This window comes from Acipenser ruthenus, chromosome 6, assembly GCF_902713425.1.
Source record: "Acipenser ruthenus chromosome 6, fAciRut3.2 maternal haplotype, whole genome shotgun sequence".
Lineage (NCBI taxonomy): Eukaryota > Metazoa > Chordata > Actinopteri > Acipenseriformes > Acipenseridae > Acipenser > Acipenser ruthenus.
Window position 1 is genome coordinate 63,754,322 of NC_081194.1, and position 20,331 is coordinate 63,774,652.

Sequence of the window (20,331 nt, forward strand, 5' to 3'; positions counted from 1 at the left end):
AAAACCTATATACACTTGTGTTTAGGTTCTTCATAAACAGAAGGTTTCAAATAAAGGTTCTAAATAGAACCATTCGATCCCATACAATCACAATTTGGGGTTCCCAAATTGAATACTTCATAAATAAATCCTAAAATACTTCATGGCACAAACCCTTCTATATAGAACCTAAATACAAGGGTGTCTACTGAAAGACCAAAGAAAAGTAGTTTTACACAGAATGGCCAGCAACCCTTTTCTAAGAGTATGAACTGTATGGTTGATCTGGGCTTTCTCTAGGACACACAGGAAAGGGTTCCATACAGTGGTTTCAGTGCTTTATATTTGTCTAAAGACTTTACACAATCCCTGTGTTCAAATTATACAAGCAATATTTAATACCATTTCTGCTATATCTCTAAATCCATACAACACATGTTTTAAAAACATTAGAACATTTGAAATTCATTCTATAAACACATTTCATAAAACAGTCCACAACATATCCTTGTTTGTTAATAGGGCACAGTGTTCAAACAATGGCTGGGACCAAATCAAAACTTTGACAACCTGCTAATCGCTCTTAACAAAACTGTATTTAATAGCATTTTCTTTTTATGAGTAGAAGAAATAAGATACTTACAAAAAAAAACAAAAAAAAAAAAAAAAAAAACACACACACTATTAAATACAGTTTTGTTAAGTGCGATTAGCGGGTTTGTCAAAGTTTTGATTTGGTCCCAGCCAATATTGGATGAAATGTATCTTTCTGCTAGAGAACTGTACCCTTACCGGATAAGCAAGATCATTGAAAGTACATTCATAAAAAAAGCAGTAATGCTTTTTACAGTTGACCTTGGTGACCTGATAAAAAACCTGGTATAGTGCTTCTACACTATTTATCAATTTGCTTTTAATAATAATCATTAAGTATCTGTAACTTATTCACTGCTTTAATTGCATTTTTTTCCCCCATTTACTGACAAATTATCTATATTTAAATGTGTAATTCTGCCAGAATTCATTTAAAAGGTACTATAGCCTGCAGTGACTGAGTAATTATCTGTAATTGACGTATAACTGCATAATTATTTCATAATTGTAACCATCAGGTAACCAAGTAACCAACATATCATACCTCATCGTGTCTCAGACCCACCCTTAGCTTTAACTATAAAATTGTATCAGTTAATACCGCTTTCTGAAATGTACCAAATGGGATTGCAAGAAACAAATAAATCATAATTTAACTAATACAAATTTGACCGTATGCTTTAGAATACCTGCAGCCAACTAGAATACAGGACATTCCCAGGTCATTTTGTAATTATTGTATCGTAGCAGTATTCAGATATTCACTGAAAAAAATCACTGCCAATAAAATGTGATCTGTCTACATTGACCACCACTTAGCGCATGCATTCATTTAACAAAACATTAGAAAGACACTCTCAAAAGGGTGTAGGGTCATAATTGGCAGCCAGTACTGCATCAACGTGATTAGTGTGCAAGGTGGTTAAATTGAGGGGTTCCTAAATGTAACCCTTCGTAAGTCTGTTCCTCTTGAAACATGAACAATTTGTACAGGATACAAAAGTACCAGACAATTTAAATCTTACTCTTCGTCCTCTATTAAAGTCTATGTACAGGTGTAAAAACAACAAAAGATGTTAAGCTGCTTTCAACAAATACACTCTGGGAACTGAAATTCAAATCATGAAAATAGCAGTAAATTAAATAAAAATAACATCTACTCATATGGGACTCAACAATAAAACAAGCAGTAAATTCAGCAACCAGGAAAGAGGTTTTACAGTCAGAGTTACTAAAACATTAGTTTAGTGGTATGTTAAAAGTGATTGTACTGTAAAATATATAACTTATTAGAATGGCATTCCAATTTTGAATATTTTTATTTTGCTATAACATATTATAAGAATGTTATAATAGGTAGGTAGGCAAAAGTGGCTGTGTCAGTCTTTGTTCCAACCCTCTTCTCAGTGTCTTATTTGAATGAATTAAGCCTCTAGATCCTAATGCAGGTTATTATTGAATTTGACCAGTTACACCTGGACTGGAATGACCCCAAGGACTGTGATTGGACTCCCCTGTTATAATATACATTATTACATGATGTATAGGCTATATATCACATAGATCCATATTATCAAGTTTCACCATTATTTGGAAGTAGATGTGTAACAAATATGTTTAAATGCTTCTTTAAATACCAATCATAATCAAGTTAAACACAAGTATGGTATGTACTGTATAAGAAGATAGTAGATGGCAATAATACCTTTTGAACTGTCTTACCACTTTAATCCATCAAATAATTTTCAGATACAATGCCAAACTATGTAACAGTGCAGTATACAGCTATGCAATAATATTGTTTACTTAAAGCATAGAACAAAAGCTGAAAGCACTTGCTTTGTCATTCTGAAAATATATAATTACTCTTGGCATAATAACTTTCTAAATTGTGCTTCATTCAATTATAGAGCTTGATGTTTATATTAGCAGAAAAAAAAATAGATGGAAGAGTGCAGTGGGTTTTGGCAGCGAGTATACATGCAAATGAAACATTATACCTTTTCTAGAAGCTTCAAACTGTCATAGATGTTTATCCTTTGGATGTCATATGTTAGCGTTGTGTTTGGCAGTAGTGTCCTGTTTCTGTTGATTGTATTTAAAGCAAATTTGAAGGCTAATTCCTCTGCTCCTGAAGGACCCAGATTCTACAGATTCAAAAATCCCCCCTGAAAAAAAAAAAAAAAAAAAAAAAAAAAAACAGAAATGGAAAAATGTTAGTTGGACTGTCTACTTCAGCTAGCAATATACAAACGTACTTTGAAGCACGTTGTCTGGAAGGAATAATTAAAACAAATAAAGTAAATAAGAAAGTACTTGGGTGCTGGTAGAAGCTGTACTATGCATTTTCCATAGTTTTGCTATGATTTTTACAACACTTAAGCATATATCTCAGTTTGTTACTGTGCTTGCCTATGCTTTACCATGCTCAGTAAACATTACTACACTTTGCGATGCTTGTACCATGTTTCACTGTTAAATGTGTTTTGTTGCTTATCGCTAAAGCTGCATCCACACTGAAAGCGAGTGACGCAAGCAAGAAAAGTCGAATGTCAATCCACACCAGATGCGACTTGGAAACGATCCAATAGACTGGAAATAAATACATGACCCCTGCCCATGCATTCCTATTGGACATACTAGAGATGGGCTGTCCCATTACAAAACAGGTCTTGTTTTGATAAAAGGTTACCACCCTGACCTCCAACAACTCCATTGTAAAGTAAATGTTGGACTTGTAAAAGCTACAGATCAGAGTTATTGAACATCCCTATATATGCAACAGTTTTATTGTTATCATATATTAGTAGTAATTGTACAGTTGTACCTTTTTATTAACTTCAAGTATTTTAACGTGCAACATTATTATTATTAATAATAATAATAATAATAATAATAATAATAATAATAATAATAATAATAATAATAATAAATAATATCGGTGTTATTATGCGCAAGTCACCACTTACCTTCTTTAGTTTACGATTTAGTTTACAATGAATTTTCTAATTCATCGTAAACGTTATTGAAGTCTGAGACGCATCAGATCATGGGTGTGTTTGAGCCATCTCACTTAATTTACTTATGAATAATTATACACAGAACAAGGTTGTGTGCCATGGCAAGACTTTTATTTAGTTTTTTTTCCCCCTTTTAAAACAGTCCGATGAACAGATCAGAAAAAAAGACCAGAAACAGATTAACCTTTCATTTTATTTACAGTTTGCAGGAAATAAAAAAAAGATATTCAATGGCAATCTAAAGTATTTTGTTTAGCAATATTTAGTTTTAGAGAAAGTGAGTATTTATTTTCAACAGACTACTTGGGCACACACAGTAGCTACATTATATGAAAAAAGTTAAGAAATGTCATTAATATTTTTTTTAAGATGCAAAATCACTTTTTTGTTTAAAAAAAATTAATTAGCAAGTGCTGTATGCATGTGAAGATCACAACCGAGAGTTTACAGTAACATACGATCTGTTCATTTACATGCTCGCTCAGCTACAAAATACAAAACCTCATTCGCTGAGCTACATAACTACATAAATGCTGCGTGCATACACAACCAAATAATTTACAGATACTCGCATATTTGTATTTTTCAGTGGATGACATACTGCTTTTTAAAGGAAATAAAGGCAGTGCCTAACTAAATGTGTTTTTACATCCATTTCCAAGATTTCACAGACTTTTGTTCAAATTCATGATTTTCACAATTTTTGTGACCTCCGTAGCCTCCTTGAAAAAATCGTATCCTTACTTATCGCAACAACATTTACATGGCATTGACTAAGTAATCTGAATAGTATGGTAGCACTATCTTCATTACAAGTTTAACATACAGTCAGAGCTACTACTAGCTAGAAAAAAGGCTCAGACACAACAACATGACAAATCAACATCAACACTGGAACTGAGTGAGCCAATAAGCCTGATGTGTTAATTGAGGTGCTGTTAATTAAATCCATCTGAATCATACATCAAACTAGTTTGTGCATACATTGGGTGCGTTCACAACACTTTTTTGCCGGCTAGATTGCAGACGGGAGTCTGTGCGTAACGTCACGGTCTGTGCAGACGGAGCGTGGACAGCTTTGGTAGATGAACAACAGTTCTGAGCAGAACCAAAATGGAGGTGGTGTTGAGAGAAATTCCTATCGCAGAAGAAGTGGATGCAATCGAAGTTCCCTTTGTGCCCCACCAGCTTCATAATTTACAGCATGATCAGAAAATGTAAAGTAGAAACAGTCCCTGCTATAAAGAGATAATAAACGTATGTTTTGTGATGTGAGACAGATTAATGAGTATTATAACGGGCAGGATTCCCCCCCGCCCTCTCACAAAGGGGTTGTTAGAGTGTACTGTATTTTGATCTGGGACAAAAATAGTCAAAATACTTGCACATATGGTCACATATCTCACTTCAACTACCTGTTATTAAAGCTGATTTATTCTCCTTAATTCAAAGTAGGTTATTCCCTGTCCCTGATAGCCTTTCATCAATAACCAATTACACCTGCTGAAAATAACAGAGCGGTTTAGGTTCATTTCAACCGTTTAGTATTATTTAATTTTTTTTACATGTTTAAAACTTTAGAATAAATATCTGAATATTTGAAAAGTATAATAACTGTGTGGAAAAAGAGTCAAATCATTTTAATTTGTATTACAAATTATTCATAAGATAATTCATCTAGGTTTTCCTTTTTGAAAAAGTATTTGTAATGCAAAATGGATGTTTGTTTTTATTTTAACCAAGGTTAAATATAATGATATGAACATGTTCCTGTTGGCATAAATGTATCAAGGCTACAGTGTAAAGTTTACACAGAACATACATATGATGTTATTTTAAATGCAGTGATTGGCAGGAGCCTGTTGTGGGTTAACCAAGAGAATGATCCATACCCCACTTCCACAACAGGGGTCACTAAGACACAGCGTTTAAGGACACTTAGAATAGTGAAGGGTGAAATGCAGGAAAAATTGGCCACAACTAAAATAAAAAATACATTCACTAGAAGGCAATCTTATATTTGGTTCTCATGTGGGAAATGATGCTCAAGTAAAAAAAAAAAAAAAAAAAAACTTTCAACAAACAATTGTTCAGAATAGCTTCAAGAAACAATATGTAGGTTCTGTACCAAGCCTGTTCGGTAGTGTGGACTATACACTGGCATGTATTAGCATGCTATTTGTTTCAGTAAACAGAGTCTTGTGTCTGTGCCAATAAACACATTCAAATAAAGTAACTAAATGCAGAAGAATACAGTACTTAATGTGTAGCCCTAATGCTTGCCAACATTATGCCATCCACATTTTACAGCCAAATCTTTTAGCCTGTCATGCTTGATTAATAATTCACTTTCTGTGTATTTTGTATTGATTATGCATCAACAGCTATGATTTATAAAAAAATGAGCCCCAGGTATCTGGTAAGGCCTTTAAACAACCATCAATAGGCCACGTTACATGAGTGTTTGCTTTTCTCATGAAATAAATGTGGAAATGGTGACTTTTTGTGTTTTCAAGTAAAGGCTCTCATTTCCCTTTGGAATGCCTACTTTTCCCCCGAACAATATGCAAATGAAGGCGAGGGGGGGGGGGGGGGGGGTCAGATTTAAATTAGCCATGCTGACGGCCCACTTAGATTCTTGTGCTGTTAACCGTGAAAGTCCCCAACATACTGTTCACGTGAGCAGAGAAGTTTCACGAGAGAATCCACCTCTGTTTGCTTTGAGACGCTACGTGCATAGGACAAGAGCGCTGCATCAATCTGACCAGCTCTTCATCTGTCACGGGACACGGACCCTCGGACATGCTGCTGGTATACATTATCCCATACATAATGTCATTGGTGGTCGTCTTCGAATTGAAAGGGACCGTTAGGTTACTTACCGTAACCCTGGTTCCCTGAAAGAGAAGACGACCACCAACCACAAGGTCGCATCGGTCGCCCTCATGGGTTTGATGGAAAAAGAGAAATGGCAGCTCTGGTATCATCCAGGAAGGGGCCTATCGGCAGCTCTGGTATAAAGAGCTCAGCGATACCTACCCAATGGGCAGGCATATCCCATACGTAATGTCATTGGTGGTCGTCTCTCTTTCAGGGAACGTTTTTGCACAGACATAAGTAACTAGGAGAAACTGCATTGGAGTGTAGTTATGCACATTTAAACATAGTACTTAGTAGTTACTTTACAATAAAGACATTTTGACAGTTGTTAGGAAAGCTATTTGCAAGTGTATTCAGAAACTTGGTAAATACTATCTGTATGATACTTTACAAACACACTTAGATCCGTGTATGATTAGCATTATGCAAAGTTCTAGGGAAGACAGAGAAAAAAGTGGGGTTATCGCAACATCAATCTGATAAAGGAAATACTGCAAACAAAACAATTAATTTCCTGCTGCCACCTTTGGACCATGGTAACTTATGTATTCCCATGTGACTTTTATAGCGGCTTTAGGAAAGGACTTGAACGAGCTAATAACATTTTCATGAGAAACTCATGTTTACATGTGTAAGTGGGCATTGATTTCACAAGCTTTTCCTGGAATCTCACAAGAAATGGAGACTTTCCCGGTAAAATACTGAGACAGTTTTTTGGGACACTTTCACAAGCTTTCCCTGCCAAGTTTTCACGTGAAATAATCACACATGTAAACTGGCCTATTGATGGATTTAAAGAGGACGACCTACAATAGAGCATTCAGTAGACAACTGTAGTTGATTCTCCTTTTGTATTAGGTACCAGCCATGTTGTTCTATATTCAGAATGAGAGTGTAAGAACTAACTTGTATACTGCATCAGATTCAGAAAAAAGCAAAAACGGATGCCTACCATCATTGCCTTCAATTGAAGAACAGAATTGTCACTATTTAAACAGGCAGTCTTTGAAAAATATGCTGGTTAATTATAGTGAAAACTAACAGAACGGTTTGGATGGTAAAGAATTCCACAGCTGGTATTTCTTTATTTCTTTGTTGTCTGTTAACCTAGCTTGTTAAGGCCGGAACCCTTAAATACAAATAAATGAGTCAGATGCTTCCTGGGCAATTAATATCTCTGCAAACAAATTGTTCTGCAAAAATCAGCTCTGACTGTTCCTTTCGGCAAAATAACATGAGAACAAAAGGCCCAGCTGAATATAAATCTATTGTTTGCTTATCTAAATAAGGGTATTTGTTCAAGTTGGAAAGAAAAAGTGGGAGTTAAAAAAAAAGAAAAGTCACAGAATCTTGACAACTGGACATGAAAGCTGCTCAAGCGCACCAAAAACAACCTCAAGTGTAAAGATCAAGCTATCAATGGCAGCGAAAAAAAGCTAAAGTTAACAGGGTTTATTTTCTTTATTCTTAAGTCTTGTAGCTTCTTTTTTTCTTCTTAGGACCAGATTTATACAGAAATTGTGCAATGGATTCCAAAATATCTGGCCCTAACTGTATAAACAGAGAAGTTACAGATATTAATCAAAATGGTCAACCTGTCCAGTTACATTTGTTTCGCACAAGTCACTGTACAAGTGGACAAGTTTGAACAGTGTCTAACTTCTGTGTTTATTAGATAAATAAATGTGTGCATTACTATTTGTCCAGTAATCTCTGAATTACTATTGGGGACTGTGACAGGGAACCGGGTCGCTGGTTCCTGCGCAAGTGTGTGCCTGTGGAAAATCAGCTGCGACGCGCAGTTGGAGACGCGTTGCTAAGCAACCAGTTGAGTGGCAGGCTCGCCCTGAGCTAAAATGATCGGGAGGTCTGGATTGGCTGGGGGGCGTGCCTGGGGATGCTGCGCAGAGCTCAAAAAGCGGCTGCAAGGCCATTGCTGAATAGACGGTCGCTGAGTGAGAGAGTTCGTTTACGTCCAGGACAGAAGCGTCCGCTCTGCGGGAACGACTACTACGGAGCCCTTTAACTGCAAGACGGGGCCTGTGAAGGCGATTGCCCAGCCAGGACCGTCAAAATGGCCCGGAGTCGCTGGGAGGCCAGGACTTCAGAAATAATACAACAGAAGTAGGTCAGCTTAGGGGAGGAGGATCCCAAAACAGTATAAAGAGGGTTACCGTAGAGTAGTAGGTTCCTGGAGCGGGACGTTCCTTTTAGTGGGACTAGCGCTCGTCATTTTGTGTGGCAAACTTTTATTTTTAGCTTTTGTTTTTTTTGTTTTTATTGCTTTATTAAATGTGACATTAGGTTTACCATCGCTGGTACCCTAGTGTCAGTTCGGTGTTAAAATTAAATCTGCGCACCTGAGCGGCCTATCAACACCAATGCTCTGTGTCTGTCAGTATTTTCCAGTGACTACCCACACATGTAACACTTCACCCTTTTAGTTACAGGGACATTTCTTAAAGAGTTTAAGCAGACAAACAAACTAAAATTAACTCTCTTTTTAAGCTTCAAAATTAACATAACGTGCAGTACTCTAGTATGCTAATTGCCATTTTTTTATTTTATTTTTTTTAATGGCGTAACTGGTGCTGACATTAACAAATGATAAAACCATCCAGTTGGATGCAAAAATATTTTCTTTGTCTCTCAGTGGGAGTCAATTAATTTCAAACCTTGTTTTGTGTCAGCAAAGACTATTTAATAAGTTATTAATGATAATGTTTAATTTCACTTAAGAATAATATATTAATTCCACTGATAGCAGTCTGTGTCAAAGATGTATTCCTGTTTAATTACTGTAATTAAAATTGAAAGTGTAGGTTGACTCATGTCTTGGGGGATAAACGTTTACAGTATATCACATTCTATTTACAAAGCATACAGATTACATTGGACTGTAGATTGTGAAATAATATGAGACTTATTTTTATATTGTTTAAGGTAGTAGGATATAAGCAGGATAAATTTGCATTAGCATGTATTGATATGTAGCACCTCCTAGTGCACAGTAGGCCAAAGGTTTAGGAGTGATATAGCCCTTACATGATAGCCCTGTCTGCCAAACATTATAGCTTTCCATGGTACTGCTATCAACTGTATTAAATCATCAAAAGACCATTTAGCTGATCCAAAAGACTTGCACAAAGTCTTAATCCTACATCTCAAGTCATTCCACCTCTGATTGTTATAGCTAATTTGCCCTCCAATAGTTAAATGTTTGTAAAATAAACTTAACAAAATGTTTGTTTTGCAGGGTTGCTAACTAGTAAGCATTGTAAATAAACGTTTTGACAAAAAGTTTTCAGTGTATCCACACCTCAAATAAAAGTTAGCACTTACCTATGTTGTATGTTGTGTAGTCTCTCTGTATCTCTCACTTGGAGTAAATAATCTTAATGGATACTGTGGTATTGCTTTCTAGCAGATACAATACAGGACCAAGATTTGTTTTTAACTCATTAGTTATTTACATTTTTTTGCAGCTGGTTTCCATGCCCCCGATTAACACCAGGCTTGGACTAGGTCACATTAGGTAGTTCAGGATTAATGTTAATCGGGGTCTGTGAAACCAGCCATTTATCAATTAAATAAAGCTTGATATTCCTTCACCTGTTCTACCCTGTTGGTTTTTCTTATCAAAAGACTGGAAAAGCATAATGCATACAAAATGCTATTATTAGATCAAGGCAATATTTAAATAATTTGCAATTAAAAGCATTTTGAATTGATGTTTAAATGGGTACCCTTTTTGAGTGACTTGGTAAAAGCCTGGTAAAATTTAACCAAACAGACCAAACAAATTATTATACCTATGTCATTTTAAGTAAAGCTCACAAAAACAGTCTGCATGTCATAATGTTAAGGCCAAATGGCTAAAATAAAATTTAAGTTTGAGCTTTTTTCTTTTTTTTTACCTAGGTGTCTCTTTCCGAATTGAAGCAAAGCAAGTATATAAACTTATATATTTGTTATAGATGCAGTTATTATCTTTTTCCAAATGTCCTTTACAATAGAGTGCATAATTAGTAGGTGCTATGATAATATAGCATTTTACAGGAAAAGTGCTCATAAGTACCATTATATTGCCTCCTCACATACTGTAATAGTTAGCAATTACAGTAATTCAGTTATCTATAAACTGATTTTTTTCATCCATCTGTTGATTAGTACAATTAGTTGGCATAATTATCTATTTTTTGAAGTGCATAAATGCATAACATTGTATATACTTCACATACTTTTCTTCTGTAATTTTAAAAAATCAGTTTATTAGAATGATATGCTCTATGCACTGCATATTAATCATGTTGCAACAACATTTAATCACTGTTAAAGACTGTTTTCTGTACCGTTTCATATCAACTCTGTCAATATTACTGAACATTATTGATAGCAAGATGATTTATGGTATAAATATATGTTTTAAAGTGTATGCCAATTCATTGCTTAAACTGGTGATTAACTGAATGGTAAAAGACTAGCCTCTTAAAGGACTGGCAGACACACACGGCAGTGTGTGCTTTGTTCTGGGAACAAATTATTCGTAACTTTCCTTTCTGTGATGCCAACTGCAACTCAATTTTTTAAGCTTTCAAAACCTTGCCAAAACTGATTGTTTTCAGTGTCACCACAGGATTGTTCCTGCGCCTCTTCATGTTACATAACCCACAGAGGCAGTACTGGTTGACATGGCCAACGTGTTGTTTTAGCTCTTGTGTTATGGTTATGCAGTAAGAATCATCCAGTCACTTGCTAATTCAGTTAAGTTCAGAATTAATGAAAATAAAATCTTGTTTACAATGAAGCACAGCACTTTCTCTCTCTCTCTCTCTCTCTCTCTCTCTCATAAAATATTTCTAAACTTCACACATCTAATTCATAAACCTAATTTAATACTTCTGTCATTTTATTCCAGTGCCAGCACAGTGGCTTGGGGAAATGCATTCACAGTAAATCCATTCTGTGTCTTCAGGTGCGAAATTACATTTCACAATTCCTCAGAAAATAAAACAAATACAGATGATAAACTCACCCTTGGCAGATAACTAGAAGAGTGGGGGAAAAGAGAAACAACTTATGTCTTTATATATATATATAAAAAAAAACAAGTTACATACAGTATAGGGTCAGTTTACAATTACAACTCACTGACAATTCTACACAGAGCCCTGACCTGTAGAATTGAAGCACAGATGTTACCTTATCAAACAAGTTACAATCCAGTATTACTCCTAGACTATGGGCCGGACCAAATCGAACCCTGATCGCTCTTGCGAAAGAGTGTCTATGCGATAATATCGCTAGGTTCCATATCGCATTTTCTTTATCACGAAACCAAAACTAGCCATTTCCAATCCGCGAAACGGGCAGAGAGAAGTTTCACAGGAGTAGGAGGGACCACGAAAGGCAACATGAAAACAGCTGTTGACCAATCCCCAGCCAGTATTTGTGACATTTTGAAGGGGCGGAAACAAGGCGGTAACGTGAAAAGGCAGGCAAAGACAGCCATGTTTAATAATAATAACAATTATGTGCTTTTATTTTTACTGTGTAAAATATTGAAAAATACGGACATGAGTTTGAAACACACACACACACACATATATATATGATACTGTAAATTATTAATTTTAAATTATTCAGTGTGGTGTGCAAGTGTTCGATATATGAGGTCAGTGGAGTGTCTGAGGCATGTAGTGTTTTTTTTTGCAAATATCAGAATGTTTAGTATTATTTTTTTTTACTGTTTGCTTAATAGACGATAGCTTTCGACAAGATCAAAGTTGACTATAAAATCTGGTCCTACAAAAGTCTTGCGATGTAATTTATAGCTGTAATTGAGTAGATTTGGTCAGGCGATAACAAACCACTCCCCCTTCTCAACCTACTTGTAGTCAACAAGCGATAGCTGCTTTTTGAAGGGCAAAATGGCTTGTTTTGGTTCTGCGAGATTTCGCTTGGAATTTCTCTTGTGTTTTATTACCGTGAATGTTTTCGCGTCCTCGTTCGCTAAGTGCTAACTTTGGTTTAGTCCGGCCCTATGTTAAAGAAGCATGGTGCTCCAAATATAACTATAGTAGGTTGTTGATTTGAAGTACCCATTGGGATAGGCCACATGTTTTATTTTTTTATTACCTTCATCTAGGAATCCATAAAACAACATTTAGTTAGGGGTAATCCTGGGATATCCAAAAACAGGTGATTTGTGCAATCCAAGGTAATTCCCAAGTCCTGTAAAATCACCCTCTACCACTTTTGAGGGGTAAAATGTGTTAATGAAAAAAGACCCCATTTATAAAATAACATGTAAAGCATTTTAGGGCTTTGCATATTTGTTTTGCTTTTCTTGATAATTACAGATAAAAAATACAGTATTTCTCATTCTAATGAGACTTGTGTGCAAGTAAGAAAGGATTAATGTTTAGAAAAAAGGTACAAATTGAATATCATTTCAGAATAAGAGTACATTGGTTAGCTGGAGTTGTTTTGTAGAGATGCTGCTATCAAGCTCATAGTTGTTCACCACAAGACCTACATTATTGAATTGGCCGTGAAGTCTATTTAACAATTAGACACCATGTCCCTTAAGGGAGTTTTTGTGTCAGTAATGTTTAGGATATTTAAAGACCACATTATACGAAGGATGTGCGATTTAGACACATGCTTACATTTTAACCTATGCCCTCACCAGAGCAATTGTGGTTGATTTAATTGGCTACCCCAGCTGAATTAGTGTAAAGTTCTGGCAGCACACTGGAAGTAATGACTACTGTGTCTGCATTTCTGCAAGGTCAGGACCATTTGGGACCAATTGCAACGACAGTATCTACCCTATAAAGATAAATCAGACAGGAAGGCCTATAACTATCTTCAGACATCCACAGAGTTGTGTTTAGTGATGGTATATTTGGGGATTTAACACTATTTTAGGTTTCATCCCTATCTCCATTCTTTATTTAAATAAACTAATACAAAAAAATCACCCTACAACTACTGTAATAAACTACAAAATTAAATAACCGAGTTGTTTACTGTATTTTGGATGCATTTATTTATTCATTTATTTTTTTTATTAATTTTGATCTCTTTTACGCCATCTTTTGGAGGCGAGTTCCAGCGGGGCTGGTCTTCATCTGCCTCAAGTGTGATGAGGTGAACTACCCCTGACCTATTTCTCTCCCAAACCACACTTTCATGACTCATTCTGCACGTCAAGCAGTAGTGCTTTTACAAGCTGATCCACTGCTGAACCCTGTTTTCTTAATTTCTGAACGAAAACTTCATACATTTTGTGTAAAATGTACTGCAAGCACCAAATTAATCAATTACAATACGTTTTCTGTAAAAGTTCAGTTTTTTCACATTGGAAAGCAATCAAATATTAGGTGGTATCTGCATGCAGTTGCTTTGCGATAATAAATTATCACTTGGGGGCAGGGGATTTAGTGTTCTTTGAGCACTCCTCTAATTTGTTTGGCAAAGCATTACTGTAATTGCAAAGGACACGGTTCGGGTTACAGCACTTAAAATATTACAGTAATAAGGATTAAGGGAAAGATGTTAAATTATAGCACTAAGGTTTTTGGGGCAGAGCAGCCTCCCTGTCCCTGTAAATGTGCGTGTGGGAATGTTAGGTTGGCAGGGATGGGGTTAAATCTGTCCCTGCCAGCAATTAATCACAGCTATGGCCATTTTGCCACTTGCCTTTATGTCCAATTTAACACTAAATTGTATATATTGTCAGATCTTTCCAAAAAAACTTATGGCGTGCATCACTGGCAACACAAAAGTTACATAAAACATTTATAAGACCTATAGAATCAGTTAGATGATTCTGAATATTCAGTTATGAATAGGGCTGTATTTTTTCCATGGTAAAAATGGCTTATTTCATGGTCTGAAAATAGGTATTTCAAGATATTTCACAATTAAACATATTTGGCCCTATCCTCCGCTCGGGCAAAAATGACAGTGTTAGCTAACCACCACGATAGCGCACAAAAACGTTATTTAGAAGTCGGGTCTCATGCATGGGCTGATTCACATCAAATATCGAATCATGCACCCAGTCAATCAAAGTACAGTAAGGTTAGAACCAATAAGGATTCAACATTCCCTTTAAGAGCACCTGTGGATCTGTGATAGCGAACAGAGGGCATTTTGAAACAAAAAAATGAAGGAAGGAGACAAAAGCGTGAATAAATTATAAATGTTTAGCAGCCGAAGTGAGGAGGATGACCAAGCCCCTCAAGCAAGGCTACGAAATAAAAAAATAAAATAAAAAAAGTAATCTATAAGGCTTTGTCTGACCTGACTGGCACTTGAAGCCCCAGTGGTGAAGGTTGCTGATGCTGCAAATACAGCATCTGCTTCCCTCAAACCCTATAATCTTTCCTCTGTAAGTTCAACACCACACTCATTATAGACATGTTATATAAAACACAAGAAGCCAGGATGATATTGCTAACCTTCTGATAAGTGTACTGTAGTGTTCCCCCAGAGACATCCAAAACATCAGAATTGCATTTTGAGGATTCTAAATGTTCGCTCCATTGCAGTACGAGCACATTTAAAGGTTCAGTTATACCTCTGTTCGGCAGGGGTTGTGGGGTTGAGCAGCAGTGTCAGTAGCCACCACTTCAGTGCATACCTGTTGTCCCCTATCAACCAGCCTCTCAGACTGTCATCCCGCTGAAACACAGCTGCCACCTGTGAATTAGCGAGGATAAACGAGTCATGAGCAGAGCCAGAATGGTTTACATACACATTTGTGATGTAGTTGTTGGCATCACACACTACTTGCATGTTGACAGAATAGGTCCACTTCCGATTTATGTAGAGGTGCCTATTCTGTGTTGGTGCGCGTAGCTGCACATGTGTGCAATCAATGGCTCCCAGGACACCAGGAAACCCATACCTCCCAAGAAAACCTTGCTTTTTATTTTGTTGCAGCTCATGATGGACGAGGAAATGGATGAATTCTCCTGCCCGCTTTACTAAAGCTAAAGTTACATCTAGCACTGCACATACAGCCGACTGGCTCATGCCTGCAGTATAACACACAGTGCAACAAGCCAGTGGCATAAAATGTTAGTGCAGCGGATACCCTTAGTGCTACAGGGAAACGGTGTTCTCTCCACACGTCTCCTTCCAGGTCAGCCTGAAGCAGTTGGCAGATGTCCATGATTGTTTGTCTGTTGAGGTTGAATTGCTGCATACATTGTGTGTCAGACAGGCTCACAAAAGACAGATGACTTCTAAATATTTGGGGACGTCCTCTCCTCCTCCTCTGTCTCTGTCTGGCATATTTCTTTTATTTCTCTTTTCTTTGCCTGCTTCCCTGATAGTTTCAGCTGTATTTATAGTCAACCATGTAATTTGTGCACAGTTTAGACCTGGTTTTCACATGTCAATTAAAATGCAAATGCTAACACTGTTGATGGTTTGCTAAATTGCTACATTTGTATGTAAATGAGGACACTCATTTAAAATTAAAGTTCAGCCCGTGTCCAGCGCTAATGCTGACTTGCGCTAAAACACGGTTGCTAATCACATAGGTGGGCAAATTATGGTGCGCAAATGACCGCAAAAGTGTTTTGCGATTGCCTTACGGGTTTGCTAACATTGCTAAAAAGCACCCACTATGTATTAAAGTAAAACATCTATATTTGCTTTAGAGGTCGGCACGGGTACCGGAGAACCTGCGTAAAACCTGGGTTTTAAATTACCCGACGGTACCTGGTCTCTTTTTAATATCCAGGTTTCGATTTATTAATTTGAGAATTTAAAGAAAATATGACAATACAGTTGTAAGCGTGGGCGTAATAAAGACAACGTTAAAACAAGCTTTGCATTAAGCCTTTTCTTAACTGACAGGATATCAATGTTTTACAGAAAACAAAAACAGAGCGGCAAGTACACCTCAGTAATAATAACTGGCACTAAATCGGAAACAAAACATCATAACAGAGCTCTACAGTGCAACTAATTTGGTCGCATATGCGACAAAAAATGTGCTTGTGCGAACGTACATTTTAATTTAGGCACACATGTGCCACTAGAAACTCTTAAAGGTTGACTATAAAAAATAAACGTGATTTTTTTCTTTTTTTTTTTTGCTGACAGAATAAAACATAAAAATAAAAAACACAGATCTAAACTCACATAGCTCAATCGTAATGTACTCTGGGAATGTAGTTTATTGGTGTCCACTGCCCACTGTTAATCACACATTAAAAATTACAAATCCCATACCCTGCCAATTTCACTAATTTATCAGTGTGATGGCTACTGTTTGTAGACAGTTTGAGAACTTGTCAAACCAAGATGAGGAAAATTAATTTTTTTCATGATACATATTGAAATACCATAAAGTATTTAAATATGTATCATGTACTTAAAACATTCATATATTGATTTTTTTCATTACCCAAAAAAGATCTGGGTACCTATTACATCAAGATAATATATTTCAGAGAAACTACAGACAAAAGAACACAAGCAGTGTCCTATATCCCGAAGGGGAAATGACATCTGTTATGAAAACTAAACCAAATCTTGCCTTTATTATTGGATGAATCAAGACTCTCCTTGAGCATCATATTCTGAGCAGTCATTAACTTCTATGCACAGACCTAATGTATTCCATTAAAAAAAAAAAAAAAAAAAAAAATTCTGAAATGTTAAACTAATTGTTTCATATACTTTGAAGAAACCTTTAAGGGAAATTCATGTTAAATAAATGACTCTCACCACTGCCAGCCTGGCTTCCTTTAAATAAGCCATCTGCTTTTAAATCAATAAATCAAGCTCTGTAAGTTACCCAATAGCTTCACGGCACAGTTAACCCTAGTTTTAGCATATAGTTGTCTTATTAAATCAATACAGTTTCAGGAAATGTATCAACTGGATGTCATATATATATATATATATATATATATATATATATATATATATAAAGATTTCAAGCAATTCTGTATTTGTCTACAAAGATATGGCTGGTACTTTTTTCAAAATAGTCATATGAAAGCATTGTTGTATTTTTTATACCCAAGCATTAATGTTCTATATCTAGATAACCCAGAGCCAGACTTATATACACATTTACATAAAAAAAAACCCTTAGGTGTTTCTGTATATTCTTCTGGTTAACATTGTTAAACTATTTGTTAAGAATTTTATTTTGAGCATCCTTTGCATGCAGTTTATTCAAATACCCAGTTTCGCTAAAGCAGAGAACAAAACTATATATGAACGTATTCTATTATAACAATCGTGTTATTTGCAGAATACTGCAAACTGCTTAAAAAAAAAAAAAGTATACATAAAGGAAACAGCAAACTCATGCTAAATTGACGGCAACATATCTGTAAGTCCAGTATAAATAAACCTAGTTGAAGTTCAATTTACAGAGAAATGCACCCACTGTGTGCTATTTTTTTTTTGTTTTGTTTTGTTTTGTATTTAAGTTTGTAACTTTGTAATTACTATTACTTTGTACATACATACGTTTTCCATTTGCTTAGTCGAGAAAACATTCCCTCACTGACATTAATTCCTTAACTTTGAGTTGGTAATGCATTTTTCAAAATAAAAACAAAATGCATAAACATTAAATAAAATAATAAATTGACTAGGCTGACAATTGGCAATTACCTAATCTGAAATCACATATCAATTAGTTTATTCTGTAACAAATGTTTCCTTGATTAAAGTATAGCCAATCATACATATCAAACTGCTAGACCATACTTTATCAGGTAGTAAATTTAAGCAGGAGTACAGATTTTTCATAAAGGTGAGAACTTAATTTTGATTAATAAATAGTGTCCCTCCTTAGATATGTTATCGCATTGTGCTTAAAATCAATTATACATTCCACATTATTTTAATTTACACAATTAAAACCTTTGACTGCAGGATAAGTAATGAATTGTATATACTTGTAAATACATGAATATGCTATAATATTCATGTGTTGATCATTTACAAGAAGTTATGTACATTAATAGAATATTAACAGTAATACTAGTTTCCTAAATTAGTATACTAGACCAGGATTTTTAGCTCAAGATGAACTGTCAGATAGTCATCAAAATTGATCACATTAGAGGCTGTATTAAAAAAGGTCTCGTTATATGGTGCCTTCATATACATATTGAATAAACTCCCTGGGAATCACACTGATGAAATGTGTGTATGCAAGTTTGTTATGCTTCCTTGATATAGTTCAATAACAGCTAATTAGGCTTCACAGATCCTCTAAATGTGCAATCAATGTCTAAGTATTATCAGCTGCTACAGAAACAGTTCTCACCCTTACTCATTTCTGACACTTTTTAAATCTTCACTACTGTCGCACTGCCATCTGGTGAACTGTAGATAGCAGTACTTGAACAGGTAGCTCATATCCTTTAGGAAATATGAATACTGGTGCACTGCTATGTCCATTATTAAAAGTCCAGACAGTATGAATGTCTGTTTCCAGTAAGATATCCAAATCTATTTTTAGACTATGGGTGGTATTCACAAAACTTTAATTCACCAGGCTTTATTTAAATAAAGATGCTTTCATCTTTTTTGAATAAGGTTTAACAAACATTTTTTGTTTAAAGAGGGCTTGGAGGGCTTCCGAGTGTGAAAAGTAGCGGTTTGCTGACAGCACACGCTTTAGAGGACAGCGTGTGTTCGTCTTCGCCCTCCCGAGTCAGCGTGGGGGTGGTAGCAGTGAGCTGAGCATAAAAATAATTGGATATTCTAAATTGGGAGAAAATCAATAATTTGTGACTACTAAACTTTTATTTTTAAAAGAGGGCTTGGAGTTCATTCCACTATTTTAAAAAGCTATTCTTTAAAATGTTAAAAGGAATGGGCATGCTTAACCTGAAACAATACTTTAAGCTCAGTACAGAAACAAATACCAGCGGATACAGTTGGAAACTAAGTGGAGATAGACTTAGGACAGAGGGAAGGAGACTCTCTTTTAAACCTAGTAGTGAGGGTGTGGAATGGGCTACCAAGTCATGTTGTTGAGGCAAAATCACTTGGATCCTTTAAGACCCAACTTGAAAAAGTTCTGAGATCAATCAGCTACTAGGAACCAGACAAGCTTAGATGGGCTGAATGGCCTCTCATTCATAAATGTTATGTTCTGATGTATGATCGCATTTATACCAAAGGAAGTGATTATGTACCAGAAGATAAACATTTAAACCATTGTTTTGCGTTTTAAATAATTGTGCATATCTGGATTAAAGTAAAATAAAAAAGCTTCAGTAATAACCAGGGGATATTCAGCACAAAAAAGATGCCACAGTGATAATGTTGTTGTGGCACTCCAAGGATTGAAAATTGATTTAAAAACTGATTATCATGTTTCAGGTATCTCCGTTTGCAGGACTAAGTATAAGCATATACCACACTGGTAATGGGATGTTGCTTCTCATTTGAAATATACAGTATACATGATTTGAAAGATTAAAAAATATTGTATCTACATATATGCAACTATTACATACCACTTGCCGGGAATCCCTGTTGTCAAAATAATTGGACTAAAGGGAATCCCTGGTTATTAAAGCATGCACCAGCGTACTTGGAAACATGATGCAAGTAGTACATTAATATTGTATTTCTCTGAAATTATACCAGCTAGAAGCAGTCTTTGGAATGACTAAAGCCCGCCGCACACAGCCTGACTCAAGCCATCCCGACTCATGTCATCTCAACTGGCCGTACAGAGTTTGGATGAATCGTATCAGTGTGCGCACCCTTAAAGCCCGCTGCACACAGCCCGACTCAAGCCGTCCCGACTCATCTCATCTGATGAGTATGCACAGATTTTGTGATTAGTTGT

At 35.8% G+C, this 20,331-nt stretch overlaps 1 protein-coding gene across 1 annotated transcript in view; it reads right to left on the bottom strand.

Annotated features, from left to right (window-relative positions):
* Nucleotides 1-20,331, bottom strand: part of LOC117410621 (glutamate receptor ionotropic, kainate 2) — a gene marked incomplete in the record, with an annotated part of 207,397 nt that overhangs the window by 144,769 nt on the left and 42,297 nt on the right. The window contains 1 exon segment of the mRNA XM_059025657.1: nt 2,594-2,741.